This window comes from Lagenorhynchus albirostris, chromosome 13 (genome assembly GCF_949774975.1).
Source record: "Lagenorhynchus albirostris chromosome 13, mLagAlb1.1, whole genome shotgun sequence".
Classification (NCBI taxonomy): domain Eukaryota; kingdom Metazoa; phylum Chordata; class Mammalia; order Artiodactyla; family Delphinidae; genus Lagenorhynchus; species Lagenorhynchus albirostris.
Genome location: NC_083107.1, coordinates 80,162,753 through 80,183,409, shown reverse-complemented (window position 1 = coordinate 80,183,409; position 20,657 = coordinate 80,162,753). Strand labels below are relative to the sequence as shown.

General features: G+C 44.8%; 1 non-coding gene across 1 annotated transcript; it reads right to left on the bottom strand.

Moving 5' to 3' along the window:
* Nucleotides 1-19,089: 19,089 nt before the first annotated feature.
* Nucleotides 19,090-19,162, bottom strand: TRNAG-UCC (transfer RNA glycine (anticodon UCC)). Its single transcript has one exon. It is a non-coding gene; the product is annotated as a tRNA-Gly (tRNA).
* Nucleotides 19,163-20,657: the final 1,495 nt, after the last annotated feature.

Below are 20,657 nucleotides of genomic sequence, written 5' to 3'. Positions count from 1 at the left end.
GGTGGGTCTGCTGGCCTCACATAATACATCTGTTCCAGTGCGTTGTCTTCCCTGTGGCTTTAATCCCTTTCTCTGCTGTTTCCCTACTAATTCAGGCATTTAGTTTGGCTCATTTTGGGCCATTGCTTTCTCCAGTTTTCTGGGAAGCCCCCTAACAGCAGGTGTGTGTCATTCCCAGGATTCTTGCTGGAGTGGTGTCAAGAGTTTTCTATTGCTACTGTAACAAATTATCATAAATTTAGAGGCCTAAAATAATACGAATTTATTATCTCATAGTTCTGTGGGTAAGATGTCAAACACAGGTCTCACTAGATTAAAACCAAGGTGCCAGCAATGCTCCTTTCTTCTCTGGAGTCTGGGGAGGATCCATTTCCTTGCCTTTTCCAGCGTTTAGAGCCCAACTGCACTCCTCAGCTAGACGCTCCCCTCGGCCAGCATCACATGGGTTCTCTGCTTCCATCATCACAGCCCTTTTTCTGACCCTTTCTTGCCTCCCTCTTCTACTTTTAAGGACCTCCGTAATTGCACTGAACCCACTTGGATAATCCGCGATAATCACCATATTTCAAGGTCGCCTGATTAACCATTCTAATTCCATCTGCAGCCTTAATTCCCTTTTGCCATGTAAACTGACATATTGACAAATTCTAGGGGTCAGGACTTGGACATCTTGGGCTTGGGGGTCACTATTCTGCCAACAACAGATAGTAAACCTTATACCTAAGGAGAGTGTTCCCAGGTCAATATGGTCTCCCGATGTACTTTTAGGTTCTAATCCCCTTGACCAAGAATCTTTAAAATCCGGGACTGCACATACGCATTCCCACCAATACCTGCTGGCTGATTATTGGAGCTACTGTGGAATGTAGTACCATTTCTCCCTTACCGGATGCTATGCGGAGCCATGATGACACTTTGGGTTTCTGGATTTCTCTGTGAATTCTACCATGTGACCAAAGGTCCTTGAAATGTCTAGGAAATCACCATAGTACATACTTATATGGGTTATGTAGCTGGGTCCTGCAGCTACTGAACACAAATTATTGACTTGGTATCTGAAAGGGGACTCTTGTCGTGCAGTGTCTCCCACAGAGGAGGGGTGCTGGCTTTTAATAGGAGAGCTTGCTCTCAGACTGTGAGACATCAGGATTCTGGCAAGCCAAAATCTTTGGGGGAATCCACTAAGATATAACAGGGATCCAGATTTTCCCAAGCAGGGCCTTGACCTTGGTATAACAGAGCTGTCTTGGCTGCATGTTCAATTGCCTTTGAAGCTCTACACTAAGGATTACACCCTGAGTTTGAGCATTTTCTGTTCTCCCACGAAACCAAATAAGACCTTCTTTGTAAGCTACCAAAGAGGCCCTCTGGTCTTCACACTCAGTTTTAAATGGTTTGTCAACTGTCCTCAACTTTCCGTTGTCCCTTTGAACTGCAGTGCAATGCCACTGTCCTTCCTGGGCAAGGATGTTAATCAGTGTCCCAAAGCTAGCCTCATAGAGCAAAGCTCTTCATCTCCCACCTCTGCTTCCCAGGGCACCACGGGAGCAGTGGTGCGGGGGGTGAGAAGATGAGTATCCACGATACTCATGAGGTGGGTGGATCTCCTCTGGCACCCTTTCCAGGCACCCCCAGCCACCCCAGGAAATCCTCCCAGGCCACCTTTCTAGATTCCTCTAGAGCCCCAAGCCTCTGCCTCCAAAGCCAGGGTGGAAGGGGATCTGGAGCTTCAGAACCTGCCAGGCCCCATAGATCTCCACTTCCTTCCCAGAGGAGGAAACCTGGCCTAAAGAGGTAACCCATTGTTTCTCCTTCCTATGGGTGGGATGTTCCAGGGAGGATGTGTACTTCACTCTGAAGTCAGAATTTATTTCTTCTTAATGATCAGAGAACTGGGAATCCCACTGGCTCTGAAAATGTAATGCCTTAAAGGCATGTTTAAAATATAAGCTCCTTATTAATTGTAAAAATGAACCCTCATCTTAAGTCTTTTACATACCTTCCAGCGTACGGGTTCTATCTTTACATATTGCTACTTGGTTGGCAAAGAAACAAGAATCATCTAGTTTGGTTCCGCACTTCTATGGGTGAGGAAGGACACTGAAGGCCAGGGAGGGATAGAAACATCATAGCTGTTCTCACAACATCATCCTTCAAGACACAGCTCTGGGGTCACCTCTTCCAGAAAGCTGTGTGTGTTTGAGCAACCACCCTTCCCATGGGCCCTGCTCCACTTCTGGACTGTGGTCTCCTTGAGGGCAGGGTTCTGTCTAATGTGTCTCTATATTCCCAGTGGCCCACATGGGTCCAAGCACAGAGTCAATATTCATCAAATGTGTGTTGAATGAATGAAGATGGCCCAGAGATGTCCTCAGGGCCAAACCAGAGAGACGTGTCTCACATGGTGATTCAGAGCACAGGAGTCTGGTGTGAATCTCACAGCCAAGATGATTATATCAAGGCAGGGAGGATAGTAAGGGAAGAGGACAGGAAGAAACAACTGGTGAGCTCGAAAAAGCATCCTTTCTACAAATTACCAACCATTTTCTTTATTGCATAGGAAGCTTTGTAGTTTTTTAATATATTGAATCCAGCTGGCAGCTGGGGTGGTGGGCAAAGTCCTACAGACACTATCTGATTGAATGTTTAAACTCTTTATGCCATTTAAGGGACTGAAATCTAGAATACAGGTCTTCTGAGCAGGTACTGCTTTTATTACATATTGTTACGTGCTATTAAATATTATACCATATTATTAAACACTTCTTTATTACAGGTATTCTTGAACCTTCGTATAGAATCTGGGAAGTGACTGGCCATCAACGAATATTTGCAGAAAGAATGAATAAGAGGTTTAACAGACTGCTGGGTCTTCACAAAGGCGATGCAGCTTGGTATCATTTTGCCAGGGATGGTATTCTGAAGAGTAAATTAGAAGCCATCTCAATGTGAGTTCAATTCTTTTCTATTATTTTGACAACGTTCACCAGTTTCAGTATGAAATCTATGAAGATGCTTAGAGAAATGGCCTCGGGAAGTTCAATGTACATATGAGGCTGCTCCTGGTAGAGAAACCTTTGAAAGGATGGTCCGGGCTTTTTGGGGTAAGTTTGGCAATTTCTGCACCCCATCCATGGAGCTGGATTTTCCGATATTTTCCCCAAGTGTTTATCTTCATCTTATTCTCATGATGAGGAAGCTGATTTTGTCAAACTTTATTTTCTGTTGTAAGTATATTTTTTAGAATGCACATCTCTCATTTTCTAAATATAAATTTGCTATGTTATTAAATGTGCTTTTTTTAAGCCACACGTATATCATCCAGTCCAAATGTGATTCTGACATTCCCCGGGGGGAGACTTCACTGACCAGATCACGAGGGCAGACCACTGGACTCAATGACCCCTACCATTGACTCCCATAAAGTTTTCAGTGGCCCTGGGCAATTAAAAGGCAGTGTGATGAATGATAAAGGAGAAAATCATGGCTCAAATTCCAACACTGGGGCTCAGGGCATAATGGGGTAGCTGACAAGACTGGGCCCTTGCAATGCCCCGTGAGCACCTCTGGGATAGAGCTAAACTTGAGGAGTTGTAAGGCCACTTAATCCAGCCTCAGGGGGAGGTAAAGAAGGACTCACTGAGGAAAAATATGGCCAGTCTGAGTCTTGAAGGATGAGTAGGAATACGTGAGGCAAAAAAGGTAGCGTCATCAGAAGGCCCATCAGTATACACTATAATATATGCATATATTGGGACTTCCCTGGTGGCGCAGTGGTTAAGAATCCACCTGCCAATGCAGGGGACATGGGTTTGAGCCCTGGTCCGGGAAGATCCCACATGCCATGAGCATCTAAGCTCGCGAGCCACAACTACTGAGCCTGCGCTCTAGAGCCCATGAGCCACAACTACTGAGCCCACATGCCACAACTACTGAAGCCTGTGTGCTTAGAGCCCGTGCTCCGCAACAAGAGAAGCCAACACAATGAGAAGCCTGCGCACCACAATGAGGAGCAGCCCCTGCTCACCTCAACTAGAGAAAGCCCGTGCACAGCAACGAAGGCCCAACACAGCCAAAAAAATATATATATATATATATATATATGCATATATATATATACTGTATATTGACATATATAGAAATATACTCTGATATATTTCTGACTGCTACTGTCCAAAGCTAAGCACAATTGGTTATGAAATGCAACATGTCTGAGTAAATAAAATGTATTAATTAACAAAAACACACTTTTCCTGCCATCAAACTCTGAAAAGCATTTTTTCGCACATGTTAGAGAGAGCATACAGTGACGCAAGCAATGTTTTCTGGATCAATTTTGTCACAGACATAGATACAGACTTTGCCTAGTTACGTTTCCATTCCCTAAAAGTCCCAAGGACTGTGTGTTGGACATTGAAATGGTGGCACAACCTACTGATATAATAAAAGGAGAGAGTTCCGTGGGGACTGAGGCCATCTAGGAAGACTGGGGAAAGAAGCTTCTAGATGCTAGCTTTGACTGATGTCCTAGGATTAAAATTTCTGCCAAAGGGGGTTATGAATGACTCTTGCCACTGTCTTTGCTGAAAGCCGGGCCTCCGCCTCTAGTTTTGCGATGCCCATGTTGTTGAAGAGCCCAGGAGGACAGCCCAGATTAGGCTGCATCAATGCAGGAGTGTTTACAGCAATCCCATCCCAGGCCATCTGCTCAGAGAGTTAAACAGAACTTCAGGCACTTGGGCCTTTTTCCTTCTGGATCCCAGGTCTCACCCAATAAATGACCTGCCTTCACCAATACTCACAGTTTACACTGTCAATACTGTACCAGTTGGAGAAAACAATTTCATCCTGTTTTGAAAAAAGCTTATTTTCTCACATTTACTAAAGGAAAACATAGCTTCATAGGCCTATAGACATAGTAGGGGTTGAAACACAGAAATGGAGAAAGAAATTCTGCTTCCATCTCTTTGAAGCAGAGTAGTATTAGGCAAGTTTCTTAACTTTCCTGTGTTTCAGTTTCTTCATCTGTTATTTGGGGATGATATTACCTACTTCATACGTCTACCGTGATAGTCACAGGGATAGTACATGTGGAAGATGCAATAATGCCTTCTTATTATCAGACGGCCACTTTCAGTCTTTCTTAATTTGCTTCCTGTGAAGCCAAGAACCTCGGGGATCAACATTTGCTTAGAGGAGAGAGAAAGGAAATATGATAACCAACTGGCAGTGAACGAGTCCACCCATGGGCTCCCTGGGACACCTTTGGAAGGGAGCCCATGTGTTCCTTTCTGCAGCTCAGTGCAAAGGGTGTGCTGGTCTGGGTGGGGCAGGGTCAGGGCTGGAGGTGACCTCAGGTGTCCTGAGGCATGGCAGCTAAATCACTCAGTAGCCATCCTATGGAAACAGGGGTGGGGATGCCAGGAGGTGTTGCAATATTATTTTAGAGGATTCATCTGCTTAGTATTATAGTTCCCCTCATTTAACCCTCAGAGGTTTTGGACTCTGTCTGGTGTGAAAATTTTTTTCTGTTTAGAAAGAGTTCCGCACATTGCTCATTACTTTAGCAGACTGCACATCGTGAGAGCTTGTTTATTCTGCTAAGTGAGTCATCAATATCCTCCTCTACACTCAGCCGTGGAATGGGAGACTTGGAAGAGAGTTGAGGGCTCAGCTAGCTCAGCCCTCTCAATTGACTGATGGGGAAATGAAGGCCCCAATGGGAGAAGGGTTTGCGTGAAATCACATCGTAATGGGCCTAAACTACGGGGCTCCTGATTCCAAGTCTGGCATGTATTCTACTCAATGCAACAGACTTTTAAAGAGTTTTGGAGGGAATCGGTGGAAGAAGAATCATGTTAAATACTCTACCTATTGTGTTCCAATTAAACCTCTCAGCAGCTCTGGAAGAAAGTCATATTTAGGAAGGGGATTATATAAATCTCCCATGTGAAAGGTACCCTCCCTGCATTAAGAAGTAGAGAAACATCCTCATGGCCAGAGGTAGGGAATTCAGGGTCAAGAAGTCTCTACAACAAACTGCTTAGATTCTCAATTGTCATAAATGCATTGTTTCTTTGTCTAAAAGGTATGAAAACTGCCTGCTTTGGTCGCTTCTTAGGTCTCGTATCTATGAGACCTCCATAAATATGAAATTAAAACTTGTTTTTTTCTTCTGTTAAAAAAAAAAAGAAGAGGATTATAGCAGTTAGTTAAGGAGACACAAATAGAAAAAAAATTACATCATTCATTCTACATAAAAAATATCCTACATGGAAAATACTTGTGTACTTACTCCCCATTCATTGTGCTAAACATGGAGATGTGGAAGAGAGTAATACAGATCCCATTCCCGTCGTCACTGACTTTATAATCTAGTGAGCTCTGGAGTCTGTACTACACAGGTAGTTTTAAAATTGGTTACTTGGAGCACTCAGGTGCCACAGAGATGGCTCAAGGTTTCATTGAGGCTGCACAGAGGATCACGCTGGGGGCCACACCTCTCCTCCTCTCCCCATCCCCGCGTCAACTGTAGAGATGCCATTCTGTCTCTTTCTACACTGGGACTTCGTGTAAGATTTCACTTGAAGACAGGATTCCTTTGATTCACCCACTAAGCTGATTCATGCTGCCTCCTTCTCTTATTCAGAAAATCTTCAGCTGCCAGTGCAAAAACTCAACTCAGAGTATCTCTAGAACAGAAACAATGGAATGTACTGGAAATCTTTGGATACATCAAATTTGAGGTTCAGCCAGGTCGGGAAGCTTAAACATTGGAAGGCGTAGCCCCCTCTTGTTTCGCTTCAGATCAGTTCAGATCTAAGAACTTGAATAAGAACATCAGATTTTGCTCTCTCTTCCTTTCTTTCCTTATCTTTCCACTTAGCTTATCTCTGCTTGGTTTTATTAGTCATAAGTTACCTCCAAATAGCAGATGATATGGCTGTTGGAAGCCCCCGATCTGTAACCTTCCAGCAGAAGGAAACATTTCCTCTCTTTATATCCACATAGTCATCTCAAGGAAGAATATTATTGGTCCTGTTTGGATCCAACAAATCTGTGGAGCCAAGGGCATAAGGATACTCTTGCTGCTCAACACAGGCTCAGGTGCCAACCCTGGAGGAGAGGGTTGGGAACTATGATTGACAGTTCCACGACCATCAAAGAGAATGATGATTAATTTATAGAAAGAACGGTTGAGAAGGTGCAGGTGGGAAGACCAATGCTAAGGTAGCATAGTCTATTTTAGCCTTCCTTCCTTAAGTTGATACAGATATATTCTTTGATAACCTATTGCTTTATTCTACTTATTGTATTTTCTTTAATATTGACTAATTGCAAAGATGATTCTAGGCAACTGAAATTAAAGTATGTACAAGAAAGATGAAACTCAAACTCTTGAGCTCAAGGTAAAAGGTAAGAGGGGGTGATCGTAACACTACTTCCAGATGCCCTAGACATACACGTTAAGAAGAAATCTTAGCTTTGAGTTTCCAGTTTCCTTCCAAAAAAAAAGGAAGAGTGGGTTCATAATTCTCATTGTCTAATATTAGAATCTAGTTGCCAGGGGCTAACAAACTTTTTCCTGCCACTGAGATCTGAGTTTAGTTTGTCACAGACACTTTTGTCTATAAGATATTCATGTAGTTTTTTTTTTAATTTAAAATTTTTTTTCAAGCCAGCAAATAATCCTTCTACCCAGTCTCTACAATCCTGGATGGTTCTTTTTTAAGCCTTTTGTGAAAAATACATACAGCCAGCATCTTTTGAAGATGTCATTCAAATGAGAGCACCATGCTACTAAGAGAGCTGGAGAGTGTTGAGGAAGAATGGACCTGCTCAGGACCAAATGATCCATTTAGAGCTATAGTCATCACTTCAGAGGGAATTATTTCCTTTCTATCTCAATAAGAAGATGGGAACCATGAGAATCATTGGAAATTAGCACAGTTTCATTGAGAAAGGCACTGCAAAGGAGTCACACTTCTAGAATATTTTGACGTCGACAGTGGTAATGACGGGTGCATTAATACTGCATTATTGTTATATGGACGAGTGATGAAAATAAAGAGAAATCTATTTTCCAGGTAGGAGAATGCATGCAAAGTCTACAAAAAGGCAAAAAGAGCTTGGTGCACATAAAGATTAATGATCCTGAGAGCCAGGAGATCTAGATTCTGTTTCTGGCTCTGTCCTTATTTGCTGTGTGGTTCTGTGAAAATCCCTTCTTATTTAGACTTCATTTTCAAAATATGCAAAATACAAGAATAGGTTTATGTGATTACTAAGATTTCTTCTGGCTCTAAATGTCCATATCTAGATCATATTTTTAATAATACAGATTCTAGAAAACTATGCCTGTTTGATTATTAAGTGACAATATTGTTTTCCACATGTAGCTTTTGGAAACTGGTCCTGTTAATTGGCAGAAAACTCTCATATTGCCAAAACACTCTTGTGTTTCTGAACAACACTTATATTTTGCTGAGAAAGATTTTGAATATTTCTTGCTCTTAATAGTTTTCTTATAGAGACGCAGATGTAGAGAGCAAACGTATGGACACCAAGGGGGGAAAGCCGGGGGGAGGGGGAGGATGAACGGGGAGATTGGGATTGACAATATATACACTACTATGTATAAAATAGGTAACTAATAAGAACATTTTGTATAGCACAGGGAACTCCACTTTGCTGTACAGTAGAAACTAACACAACACTGTCAAAAAACTATACCCCAATTAAAAGAAAATAACAGTGATTAAAAAAAAAGTGAAGGAGAAATAAAGACTTTCTCAGACAAAAAACAAACAAAAAATAGTTTTCACTTTGTGAGCAACCCTCCTCCACAATATACAGAAAACAATGAAAAATTCAAAGTTTCCTTGAAGCTCTTTATCTCTGTTGCTTCTCTTTATGACATACACTAGCCTCTGTCCGTTACCAGAGAATTGTTCCACCGACCCTGCCTTGTAAGAGGGCATCCCAAAGTCAAGGTTAGCTTTTCCTGCCTCCAGAGAAAGGGTTGGAGATTCCTATTATAAGAGAGAGAATTAACATTGGAAAATTAGTTTTTCTTACCTAGAGGAGGGTGTGTAGGAATGAAAATAGAAATGGAAGATTCCATCTAAGAGACTGAGATTCTTCCAGTTCTGCCAATAAACTAAATATATAAGAATTGCTAATACTGATATACCGTTTTGCAGTTTACAATATACTTTCATACGTATTATTTCACATGATTCTCACAAATACTCCTGCACATAATCGATATTCATTGTGTTTCCCAGATGAGGCAATGGAGACCCCTATGGTTTAACTGAAGTGACAAGACAGCTAGTGGAGAAGGAGGGGACCAGGGCCCGCGTTCAGCTCTCATCAACCCAGTGCAAGAGCCTGGGCTACTGCTTTGCAGCCCTGGGACTCAGTCTCCCGGCTGGTAAACCAGGAGTCATAACCCCAGTCTACCTAATTCACAGGTCTGCGTGTGTTCTGAGGAAATACAAATGCCATTCATTTCTTACTGACTGAACTCCAAGTCTATTTCCATAGCTCAGAAACATGGTCAAATATCAAAGACCTGAATTTAGCAACTTCTAAAGTCAAAACAAACCAAACACCACACAAACTCTGCCTTCTCCTCGTAACAAGGGAGTAGTATTAAGCCCAGAGCTGACCTGGGATTCTCTCCAGTGGGACCCGAGAGGGGAGAAACAAACCTTACATTTACAATTTTGGTGTGGTTTGAGACTCCATTTGCAAAAAGAAGTTACTTACGAAGGAGGAGAAACATTTTTGTGGATGCAAAAACTGGAGACAAGACAGGAAAAAAAAAATCATAGATTTGAAAATCTTACAGAAATAACAAATGAATAATTTACAGCTTTCCCTTCATTTATTGAAAAACATTGGAACGTGTTCTTACTCAATGCAGCTCTTGGGTTCTCTTCCTGCGGCTATTACTCAGTCAACTTCATTTCTTTTCTTTTTTTAAAAAAGACATTTATTTGGTGACTTGTTCCTGGCTTTTCATAAGATACCATCTGAGCACCATCTGTATGCTCTTTCCACCCAAGCCTTCAGAGACAGTGTCTATTTGCCTCTGCTATATCCCAGACACCCTGCCACCCATCACACACACAGTCTCTCAGACCCACCCTCCCGATGCTGTCTCTAGCCCCCCACGAGAACCTTGTGAGAATTCCTAGCCTCAGATCACCATTCATTCACCTTTAATAGGAGCCTTTGAAAATTCCCGTGTCTTATTCCTCTGACCCAGAGAGCCTTACACCTTACATATGTTGGTCCCTGTAGTTTCCCTAGGGTTGCCAGATTTAGCAAATAAAAGTACAGGATACCCAGTTAAATTTGAATTTCAGATAAATAAAAAATTTTCAGTATAAACATGTCCTGTATACTACACTTGTGATGTCACACTTTTAGGAGAAGCGGAGCCGGAATCACTATTTCCATTTCTATGGAGAAGAAAACTGAGACCCACAAAGGTAAGAGAAATTGTCAGAGGTTGCACAGCCAGCAAGTGGTATTGCCGGAATTTGAATCAGGCTGGCTGACCTCAAAGCCCAGGCTTTCTCCATGGCAGCGGGCTGCCTCTGATAAATATAACAGTGTATCTATGGTACCTGACAGTTTTCAAAACACTTTCAGATGCACGATCTTAATTAATCTTCCCAGGAACCCTTTGAGATAGGTGCTACAATTCATTTTTTCTAAGACACTTTTTAACACTTTAACATCTCTGATTGCAGAATGTATTTCATTGTCAATAGTGTGTCAGTCTAATTGGCAGTATTTTTTTTTCTTTCTTAGAAGGGCTTACCTAGTGGCATCTTGGATTCAATTAAATGCAACATTATGTATTTCCTCAGGGAAGTCTGGTCTCTAGGCTAAGGTGGCAGACACCGTAATTAAACCTGTCTTCCTGACCTACTACCCTCATGTTGAAAAGAAATTATACAGACTTTCTCCCCAAGACACACAATGGAGCCAGGATGGGTTCAGTGAACTCCGCAGGTATCACACTTCTTGCAGGAGGGTGGAGGTGTGTGCTCCCTCTTTGCTAAATTTCCCTGTAAACTTAGAACTGAAAGACTAGGCAGGTGAGGTGAAGAATCTGGCAAGGAATGGCTCCCCCCTCTTTTGTCTAAATCTTCCAGGGGAGCTACACAGAGAAAAAACACAGCTCCCTGCAATGTCACACAAGTGAAAAATTCAAGGAAACGGGAGACAGAAGCTGGCCTTGGTAAAGTCATCCCACGGCGGGCTCTGCCAGCTGGAGAGCACGGCCGACAACACAAGCTGCTTGCTCCAAGCCTGGGTCCCGGCCCAAGTGCTTAATGACTCAGGCAGCATCTCTACCACCGCTTCCCCTTGGAGCCTCGGTCTACAGTCTAGACTGAGCTGGAGGCGCTCATTCTTGACATTGGGCCCACATTTCCCAGCACGTATTCACAGAATCTCATTCCAAGTGTTGTATTCTTGGGCTCTGAACAGCTAATATCAGGAGGGAAACTTCATTAGAAGAGAGAAACACATTGTACAGGAAAAAGGAGGAGGAAGAGAAAAATGATACATTGATCGCAAGCGGACGGTCTGAGATTGAAGCGATTTACACTTTCAGAGTTTAAGGCACGATGAGCATCTGCCTGAAAGATGATCATTTCCGAAGAGAAGGCATTTGAATGGTCTTTTTTTTTTAAAGTAAAAGAGCTTATAACTGGAAGTTTATATGGATCTAATGTACAGTGCGGGGATTATAGTTAACGATGCTGTATTGCGTACTTCAAAGTTGCAAAGACTTAAATTTTTTCACTACACACACATAAATGGTACCTGTGTGAGTGATGGATGTGTTAACTCACCTTATTGTGGTATAATCACTTTGCAATATATACATATATCAAATCATCTCGTTGGACACCTTAAACTTATACCGTGTTACATGGCAATTATGTCTCAATAAAGTTGGGGGGAATCAATATAAAAAAGGAGCTAATTCTGTATCAGAAGCCTATCTGCAGATTGCCCTCCATGTTGAGAACAGTCAAATGCATTTCCCTTCCCTAGGCTCTCAGTAATAAATCACATCACTTAAGCTTCCATCAAGGCTGTAGGGTCAATGTCAATGTTCTCATTTTAGAGACAAAGAAACAGAGGCTCAACGGCCTCAGTGACCTTGCTGAAGTTCACAGACTATTCACGGCAGAGCTGGGAGCTGAGCCCAGATCCTGAGACTCCAAAGGCTGTGTTCTTTTTGCTCCCTGCACCCGTAGCTACTGGTACCTCAGTGAATAAGAGAAGAGATCAAGTTTGCTTGGGCGAACTTGGGAGAAAGTTGGGGAGGGCATAGTGGAAAGAGAGTGATAGATTCTAAAAGGGGCTTAAGAATTTGCCTTGCGTCCTGGCAATACTGACCTGATGGAGTCGTTAGAACATATGAAGAGGAAAGAAGGGGTTAGCATCGGGAAACCCGTCTCTGTAACAGAGCCTTCATGTCAGAAGAGAAATGTTTAGTCTGGGGAGGAGGTCCTAGAATAAAAGGCCTTTGATGGTGAATTAGAGGGCTTTGAAGATCATTACCTCCTTACTCCAAGAATCTTGATACAAGAAAAATAAAATTTTTAATGGCATCATCCTTTTCCAATGCAGCCAAAGTTGCTCAAAATGGTGTAACGAAAACAAAATGATCTTTGGAACCAAACACAATTGGGTTGAACCCAGGCTACACCACTTATTGATTTTTGACCTAAGGCAGGGCATTCAGTCTTCCTGAGTATCAGTTTCCCCATCTGTAGAATAAAGGTGAGATTACCTCTCTCAGAAGGCTGCCAGGAGATCCCTCATTTAACTCTGATTAGCTCACTCCCTTCGTGGGTTCCTTGAATCTGACACTTGCTCTGTCACAGCTCCACACACCATATTCTAATTTCTTTTTTTGCTGCTGTCTCCGCTTATACTCTCTTTGATCCCTGGAGGTTTCACCTAATTGTATCTCTGGCATCAGTGTCTGGCAAAGGAGCCGCTCTCAGAGTCTCCTCAAAGAAAAATCCTGGGAGAGTAGGAAGCAGGAAAGATGAGAAAGAAGGGATTTAGTCTAACAAGCTCCAAAAATTTAGAATGTGTTCCCCATTTACTCTGAGACCTTCAGCCTTCTCTCTTCTCCCAACCTCCCAAGCCCTTGTACCAGCCCCTGCCTCTTACACATAAGCAGGTGAAGTCTAAAAGGAACAGTTGTAGGGTAAAATAGAAAGTATCTTTTCACTGGGGGGTTAGTAAGTTTACAATAATTAGATGTTGGTTTACAGTTGACAGTGCTCTTTCATCTCCATTATCGCCTCTTTTGAGGCTGGCTATAACCCTCTATGGTAAGATGGGCTCACAGTATTAGAGATAGTCCCTGACTAACGATGGTTCAACTTATTATTTTTCAGGTTTACATGGTGCAAAAGTGATACGCATTCAGTAGAAACTGTCCTTTGAATTTTGACCTTTTCCTGGCTAGCACTTTGTGGTACGACACCCTCTCATGATGCTGGGCAGCAGCTGTGAGCCTCAGCTCCCAGTCACCACGCGATCACGAGGGTCAACAACCGATACACTTCCAACCTTCTGGACCCAGACAACCATTCCGTTTTTCACTTTTAGTACAGTAGTCAATGAGGTACAGGAGATATTCAACACTGTATTATAAAATTGACTTTGTATTAGAGGCCTTTGCCCAACTGTTGGCAAATATAAGTGCTTGAGCACATTTAAGGCAGTCTAGGCTAAGCTATGATATTCTTTGCTAGGTCAGGTGTATGAAATGTGTTTTTGACTTACAATAGTTTCAATTTATGATAGACTCATCAGGACAGGAAGTAACCCCATCATAAGTTGAGGAAGATCTGTGTTTCACTGTACCAGTGAGGAAACTGAGTCTCAGAGAGGTAAAAAGGAAGCGAGGTCACACAGTTGCTAGTGACAAAATCAGAACAAGGAGGCAAGATGACTCCCTCTTTCTGCGCCTCTCCGTGCTTTGTCTCTCAAAGATAATGCAAAGCTAATAAGGCTAAAAATAATGGCAGGAGAGAAGTTTCCCTGACATCTCGGATGTTGTGTAGGCTCTCCCAGAGCCTCGCATGGGGGTGCAGCACGGCCTACATTTCCTGCTCACTCATCAGACAGGCCATCCAGCCCTCAGAGCAGAGTGGATCCTGCAGAACTGGAGCAGGAGCTGAATCACCGTGAGCCTGACTGTTGGATGGGAAGTGATGGCGTGGGTGGTCGCATCCCAGACAGAAGACGCTCTGCCAGATGGAGACGCGCCTGGAAGCTTGGATGGGGCTCCAGTTGTTGCCAGATCCCTGGCGCTGCTCTCTTTTGACTGAATAGGTGGCCGAGGAGGCAGCAGCCAGGGAGCTCCCCACCACTCATGGGGTCCCTGGATCCCCAGGTCGGGACATGTCCAAGGGTGATCAGGGGCCACACCAGCCAGAGGGAGAGGCGAGGGCACCAAGAAGTGCTGACACAACCTAGTTCTTGGTAAGGAAATTTGGGCAGTAACACCAGTGTGGCCAGGATGCTACTTATACAACACCCATCTGGTGGGCGCTCTGGGCGCTTCCCTCCAGACACACAACCTGGACACAGCAAGTATGCTGAAGCTAAGGGCTCACCCTGCCATTGCTGAGCTGCACGCAACAGTATTCTATGGAGAGGAATCCCACGTAAGTGGAGGAGTATTTGAAACGGCCCTCCCTTTCTCCTCCATGGTGATCAGGATAATAATCAGGACAGCTACAATTACTCTACACTCTGTGCTAATCACTTCTAGTCTTTATCACAATTCTGCCAAGTGGGTGTCATCATGCTCATTACCTATGTGAGGAGATTCTCCAAGGTTAAGTAACTTACCCAGGGTCACCCAGCTGTGAGTAGTGGACCTGGGGCACTAAAGCCAGTTGACTAGAGTCACTCAGCTGACGGGTGACAGAGTCGGGTGGGAATCGGGTCTCTCTGACCTCAAGGCTCTGTGCTGCACACGGTACACCCCCCACTTGCCATCTCCTTCCTGCTCCCCGCCCCAAATCCCCAGAGGAAAAGAGCCCCTGAAAGTCACCTCCAGAGGGAGACAAGAAGACAGTTGCTCTCCTTGGCCCAGCACTGAGGTTTTATAGGGCTTCAGTGCTCTGGAATTTGTAGGCAAATGTTACTCTCTTGTCTCTGGCAAATCCAACGGCACATTTTGTATTCACAAAGCCCTACTCAGACACACGGAGGATGGGGGGCCGCTCTTCCTACTACCCCCAGCTTCCCCGGCTCTTTCTCTGCCCGTCCTGTGCTTTCTCAGGAGCACGTCCAGGCAATGCCAGCCAGCAGCACGGGAGTCAGAGCAGGACCGCGAGTGCGCTTGTCGTCACCGTGCTCTTCCAGCCTGTGGCGGGGAGCCCTGGGGAGCCCGTCAGGATTGGAAGAAACTCTAGGAAGTTGTTTGTTTAGGTTCGCCCCCAACCCTGTCTGGGGTGGGAAGAAAAGGGCCAGAGAAAGGATCTCAGAGCCCCTCTGAGTGCATTTTTAGACATAAATGAAAAGAGAAAATTATAGATCTATAAATCTAACCAAATTTGGAAAAAATGCCAGGAAAAGAAGCACTAAGTGCTTATAAATTACTTTAATCCGATGAGAAAGAAGGAAAGGAGGGAACAAGGGAGGGGGAGGGGGAAAACGGATAAAGGATACCAGTGTTTACTGAATACACTTATGTGTCTCCCACGATGGTGGGTGCTCTGAGACCAGAATGAGAGGCGGGTTTTGTTTTTAGTTCAGATTGATCATTAAATGATGTGTGACTTTTGGCAAGTATTTTCCCTCTCTGGGCTTTGGTTTTCCATTTCATAAAGGGTTGAGGTAGAGGATCTCTAACTCCCATCCAGGTCTATACATCTAGAGATGTAGTCTTTATAGACCAATGCCTCCTCCTATATCACTGGGAGTTCTCAAAAGCAGTATCCAAGGTCTCATCATGTCATATGCGAGGGCAGCTGGAGTCCTGGAGTGTTTGCTCTGGAACTCAGTGCTGGTGCTGACAGGGAATGCCTCTTGTCTTTTTGTTCTAGCGTGGTATTCTTTCTTCTTCTCCAGGACAAGGATCTGGCCACTAGACCAGGAAGGCTACCGTATGTCACTGGTAGATCTGAGCCATCAGCTAGGATAAGGGGGGACTAAGTAAGCGAGTGGAGGTCAGGTAGAGATGGAGAAGAGGAGGAGACAGGATGTGTGAGGTGGCAGAGAAGGAGAGTTGCCAAAATGTGTCTTTATGGTAGGTCTGTGGCCAAATCTCCCAGCAAGAGCAGCTGGCTTTTTTGTAGGGAGATAGCGGAGTGCAATGGTCTAAGATAGTAATTATCATCAAGGGACTTGGGTGCTAGTCCTAGTTCTGGACTAACTGATGCACACTTTTCCTTTTCTCTGATTCTCTAAGGTGAGGGCTGTGCAGGGGCCTCCTCAGTGACACTCTTCCACAGGAATATCTTGGTCAAGTACCATGCGTGACACCCTACAGAAAACCAGGACCACTCAATGTGCACAGCTCACTTGACCTTGATGATTTTCATATCTCAGCTTTCCCTAGGGACCCAAGTCATTTTCAACAAAGGGTGTCCATCTTAGAGATGGCTGCTTTCAGGAGAGTCACCACTCTTCCAGGATGACCTGGGTGCTGTGCTGAGCTGCCTGGCCCCTCACTTCCTCCACTCTTCTCTACCCGATCGGAGGTCCTGACCACTATTTGGAGAACGCCTGTTGAGTATGTTGCCCACGTGACTCCTGCATCCACTGAGAATTGAACTAGATGTTCTCTGAGATTCCCCCTAATTCTGAGCTTGAGAGACCTGTATTTTTTCCAGAATTATGAGAGCAGGACATGGCTTCTAAGAAACCAAGATCTTCAGGATATTAAAAAAAGATATACATAATTAGGCCTTATTTTATTTTTTGTAAAACTATATCATGTGCTGTGCTGAACACTCTAGTTGTAGGGCCTCAGAAGGCAAGGAAGCAAGCAAAAAAGTAGAAAAGGATGAAGGAAGGGAGGAAGGAAGGCATGAAGAGAGGGAGGGAGGGAGGAAGGAGGGAGAAAGAGAACTTGTAGAGAAGGATATAAGAAGGCTGTACGTAAAAGATGCCAAGAGGAGAAAGGATGAAGAGAAAAGAGAAAAAGAACAGAAAAAAGAAGAAAGAAGAGAAGAGAGAGAGGAAAGGAGACCAGAGAGATGGACATGCTCCTTGAGGACACGTTTCCAGGCTGCAGTCCTGCTGCCCGCCATGCACAGGGATCTGCCCCCTGCCCCCCACGACTTCCTCTGAGCAGGAACTTCTGTAGCTGCGGAGCAGATCAGGCTGCCCTGGCTGGTTTTCAGCACAGTCCCTGCTGTTTCTGAAGGATGCTGGAGGTGAAGTAATTAGCACTTGTTCCTGTGCCAGTGCTATGCCGGAGGAATGGGCTGTTGGAGAACACTGCTTGGCTGATGGATTGCTGGCCTCTTGTACTGCCTGAGGGCTTGTCTGTGCATTTGAACTTCTCAGCAACCATGGAGGTAATGTGGGAGGAGGATGCTGGAACTGCGCCCTCCAGGCAGACTTCCCGTGGCTGTAAGGAGCCCAAAGAGACTAAACAAAGTAAAGGAATGGCGAAGTAGAGACAGTTTTGAGAAGGAAGGTAGCAGAGCCCTGAGCAAATTTCCTTCAGAATCATCTTTGTCAATTTTTAAAAAATGATTCAATCATCTTGTTTGGAAATAAATGAATCCTGAGCTCTGGCATCGTACAGCCCCGGATGTAAATTCTACTTCGTCCCTTCATCTGAGCAACCAACTTAACCTTTCAGAGCCTCAGTCTTCCCACCTGTATAATGGAGGTGCTACTTGTAGAACAAGGATTTGAGATGTTCTGGTTGCTTCCTGGTGTGTTACCTGGCATTCAGCAGGTGCTGGGCAATGTTTGCTCTCATGCCCTTCAAGCATCTAATTTCACTTCTTTCTTCATATTTCCAATCCATTAGGGACACCGAAGCACAGGCATTGCTAGAAACCAATCATTGATTTTCAAAAGCAAAAGAAGATTCTATGTGGCAAATATATTCAGGGGGAAATAGTGATAATGAGGAACCAAGGAGGCCTCATGATGTTCGTTCATTCTCTAACAGTGCTCCCCAACTTTTTTTGGCACCAGGGACCAGTTTCTTGGAAGACAATTTTTCCATGGACGGGGAGCGGGGGGATGGTTCAGGTGGTAACGCCAGCAGTGGGGAGTGATGGGGAGCGATGGGGAGTGGTGGGGAGCAATGGGGAGCGATGGGGAATGGTGGGGAGCAATGGGGAGCGATGGGGGCAATGGGGAGGGATGGGGAGCAGTGGGGAGCGATGGGGAGCGATGGGGGGCAATGGGGAGCGGTGAGGAGCAGTGGGGAGTGATGGAGAGAGATGGGGGCAATGGGGAGCGATGGGGAGCGATGGGGGCGATGGGGAGCGATGGGGAATGGTGGGGAGCGATGGGGGCAATGGGGAGGGATGGGGAGCAGTGGGGAGTGATGGGGACCGATGGGGGGCAATGGGGAGCGATGGGGAGCAGTGGGGAGTGATGGGGAGAGATGGGGGCGATGGGGAGCGATGGGGAGCAGTGGGGAGCGATGGGGAGAGATGGGGGCAATGGGGAGGGATGGGGAGCAGTGGGGAGCGATGGCGAGAGATGGGGGCAATGGGGAGCGATGGGGAGCGGTGGGGAGCGATGGGGAGTGATGGAGGGTGATGGGGAGCAATGGAGAACGGTGGGGAGCGATGGGGAGCGATGGGGAGCGATGGGGAACGGTGGGGAGCGGTGGGGAGCGGTGGGGAGCGGCAGATGAAGCTTCACTCGCTCGCCTACTGCTCACCTCCTGCTGTGCAGCCTGGTTCCTAACAGGCCACCAGCCTGTGACCCGGGGGTTTGGGACCCCTCCTCTAAGAGGTTGAGGGTATCTCAGTAGCCAGTATTAGCTGTAGTGCCAGCTTTTTTTGTTTTTCTGGCCACGCCACACAGCACGTGGAATCTTAGTTCCCTGACCAGGGTTTGAACCCGCGGCCCCTGCATTGGAAGTGCAGAGTCCTAACCACTGGACCACCAGGGAAGTCCCCCTAGAGTGTCAGCTTTTTCTGCATTTCCTTCACCTGCAGTTTTGCTTGTCACTCCCCCTGGTACCTCAGGCATTGTCCCTTATGCCTTCTCTGAATACTTTTCCCCATCAAGTTGAACTGCAATAATTTGTCTTCTTAATGCATAGTTTTTACTCTCTTCTGAGAGGATAATTTTGATTTCCTCTCCTGAAAGTTAGACATTTATTTTTGTATTCTTCTATTTCTTGCCTTTTCTTAACTATTTCTCTAAGGAGATTCAGCTGTTCATACCATCTGGCCACAGCCTCAAGAATTAGAAAAGCGTGTTCCATGATAAGAAAGTTCATCTTTACGTGCTTCAGGTATGCAGGCCGGAATGGAGATTCAGAGAACAAAACTCATGCATCATCCTGTTGTGTGAAGCTGTTGTTTCCTACAGGAGAGTTGTCTGAAGGTGGTGTCACACAACTGTGCACACAGATGTAGACACACCACACACACACGCAGAATATACAACAAACCAGGAACGAGGAGACCACGCTTCTAATTCCACCTTTGCCACCATCTCGCACTGTGACCTGAGAATAACCACCTAATCCTCAAAGCAGATCACATTATTCCAATTTTACAGATGAGAATACTGAGGTACAAGGTTATTTTTCGCTCAATATCACATTTCTATTATAAAATCCAGCAAGTATTAAAATTTAGCTTTCTTGTTCCCCAAATCAAGAGCTCAGAGTTTAGATTTGAAAGGAGGACTGTTCATGTCTCTGTGTCCTTAATTCCATGTCTGCCCTGGTTTGACTCCTTTAGGCCATACTGCCCACTTCTCTTGGTATGTACCTAGCCTCCAGAATAGAAAAGTCTGGCATATCAATTCCACCCATGGCCTCCACTCCTGGGCTCTCATCTTACCTTTCCTACACTAGGGGGTTTACCTTCTGACACAGAAACACTTAACCTTCTAAGACTGCTGGGTCCCCTTTCTTCTCTGGAAACTTTTCTCTTTCTGAGCTCTTAGCTCCTTTTCCTCTCCCCTTCCTCCCTCCCTCCACCCAGCCCTTCTTCACTAAACTCTATTGTTTGAACTGATTGCTCAGAGCCAGGTGTGGGGTGGAAGCGCACTGACTAAAATAAATCTGTGCTCAAGCGTTGGTGAATGAAAGCCTCCCGTTTCCTAGTTTGTATTTTAAAAAGAAGCATAAGGAAGCCCAACTGACATTCTAATAAGTTATGGGTTCTTCAGATGATGTGAAATGTGTCATGAACAATCCTGGAATTAGTGGAGTGATGTTCAGTAATTCACCACCAGAGAACGGGTAGAATATCTGGCTTAAAAGTACCACCAGGGACAACCCCACCATTTCTAAGCCTGGTCCTGCTCATTTGAAAGCTGCTTCTAGAGTCTTTAATGATAAAATGTGAGTGTCTTTAACACTGGAAGAATCTCCCTCAATATGTATTTTATCAAGAACTATAGATGTTTTTTTTGCATTCTTGGTGGGT